The sequence below is a fragment of the Palaemon carinicauda genome, chromosome 5 (assembly GCF_036898095.1).
Source record: "Palaemon carinicauda isolate YSFRI2023 chromosome 5, ASM3689809v2, whole genome shotgun sequence".
Lineage (NCBI taxonomy): Eukaryota > Metazoa > Arthropoda > Malacostraca > Decapoda > Palaemonidae > Palaemon > Palaemon carinicauda.
Genome location: NC_090729.1, coordinates 9599874 through 9602373, shown reverse-complemented (window position 1 = coordinate 9602373; position 2500 = coordinate 9599874).

The window sequence follows — 2500 nt, the reverse complement described above, 5'->3', positions numbered from 1 at the left end:
TAGAACATTTAAATTAACTCTGATCATAAAACATTGTTATTTTATCGTCATAATGTTTCTCACAAGGTGAGGAAATTTCATGCATGAGGAGGTTAGTTACAAGGGGGAAGTTTTGGAGATGATCCCCATGAATGTCCATATAGGTTGTATCACAAGATAATGCCTTGGGAAACTCTGGCACTGGCTACTGCTTGGTAGAATTAATATCGTCAAATGAAGTCTGAAACGGCAAAGCTGAAAATTAAAACATCATCGTTTTGGGAGATGGTGGATAAATCATATTACTTTCAAGGTAGTAATTCGTAAAAATATGCCAAAATATTTGGAAAATATGAAAGGAGGGATGCATTTAACATGCTATGTAGTTTTATGATTATAAACTTCTAGTCAACCAGATAGACTAAATGTACATCTAAGCCCTGTGCAACGCGTCAAGATACGTTAACACATATAAAGAGACAGTGAAATAATGCTTTGGCTTCATGTTCGAGTAATAAATTGCTCACTTACCGTTCTATCAAGTCTTTCTTCTTCCCTGCTACTTCAAGTTTCCTCTCACGAAGAATTTCCTTTAGTTCCAACAAAGTTTTATCACAGTATAGATTCATGTGTGATTCGCGTGTAAAGCATCAGTCATAGCTATATATATATATATATATATATATATATATATATATATATATATATATATATATATATATATATATATATAATTTATATATATATTATATATATATATATATATATATATATATATATATATATATATATATATATATATATATATATTATAAGTATTTGAGTAGAAATTGTAATTGGTCACATGAAAATCGTCAAAAATATAGGATTTTATTGTTGCAACAGTCTGTTGTCAGATGCCAGGAAATCGCATCCTAGGGTGTTTCCTTGCAAAAAGAAAGCAGAAAAAAACTATTATGAGAGAGACCCCCTAGACCCCCAAGGTCAGTGCCTTTTCAGACTTTAGCCCCTCATCCGAAAAAAAAAAATTAAAACATCCCAACAACCCCTATAATGTATACTGTAGACAGTCGGCTGTGAAGCCAGCTTTAGAGTCACCTTTCACAACAGAGCCACCTAGGAGATATGTGCAGCCGGTAACCCATTGGCTTATCTTTTACTTGGTGGCAATGGAAGCGTTAATAGAATCGGCCAGGATAATATGTATAGAGTATTTGTACTAAATACAAACGGTTTAATATTTTATGCGCAGGGATTTTAAACCAAACAAAAATTAAGCTATTAGCTCACAAATCCTCTTTCTTGTCTTCTTATGCTGTTTGCAGTCAGGTACTGACTCGGCTCAGTCGAAATTCATCCATTTAAATTCGAACATATTCTTTCACCAAGAAGCATCGTGCTTCAATAACTGTTATATGTACATGTAATATGACTATCCGTATAGATTATTGAATCTGGCAATGCCTCTGTTCTGTCTTAATTTCTCTATCTAAATTCAGCCACAATCCTTCACAAAGAAGCATTGTGCTCCATTTACCAGTTGTTTGTCCTTGAAATATCAGCATCTTTATAGGGTAGGATATTCAATTGTGCAAATAATTTTTGTTGAAAAAAGTTTACAAGTAATGGTTAATTAAACCATACTCTATCACTACGATACCACAGCATATCCAATAATCTCTCTCTCTCTCTCTCTCTCTCTCTCTCTCTCTCTCTCTCTCTCTCTCTCTCTCTCTCTCTCTCTCTCTCTCCTTGTACAAATCAACTACTTTTTCGAATATGCTTCAAGCTATAATAACCGATTTCTCATAACCATATCTCTGCCTTACTCCTTTCTTATGGTCGAAATATCGTCCATCTTTAATATTATCTCTTCCAAACTACCAGAAAGTGAGTATTCACATGAATCGGTCTTTCTACAAGTGCTTCGTTTGAATAATATCTTTATCTGTTATTAACACTCCTAAATATTTTTTTTCCTTTTTTTTCGGTTGCTGATTAAATTATACAAAGTATTTTTTCCTTGTTATTAATGTTCCATTTTGGCATATATGTGCTCCTCACGTAATCGCATTCATTTGGTCACTATATCCTTAGCATTCCAATCGCTAGATGTACCCAAGGATGATTTCATTCATCAAGTTCTGCACCTACTGCCTCTCGTGTACCTTTAACTCTGTCCAAAATTATTTTTCTTTTTTACTTGTTTTTCATCAAAATTTCTTTATTGAATTGAATTTATATCGATATATCACTTATTGATTTCCATCATTTACTTATTATTATTATTATTATTATTATTATTATTATTATTATTATTATTACAAGCTAAGCTAATACCCCGGTTGGAAAAGAAGGATGCTATAAGCCCAAGGGCTCCAACAGGGAATCAAGGAAATAAGCCACAAGAAAAGTGTGAAGTCAAAATCAGATATTTTAAAAACCGCTACTACATTAAATCTTATATTTCATATTTTAAGAATAGTCTTACCGCCTGTACCTTCAAGCAAGCGATCTCTAA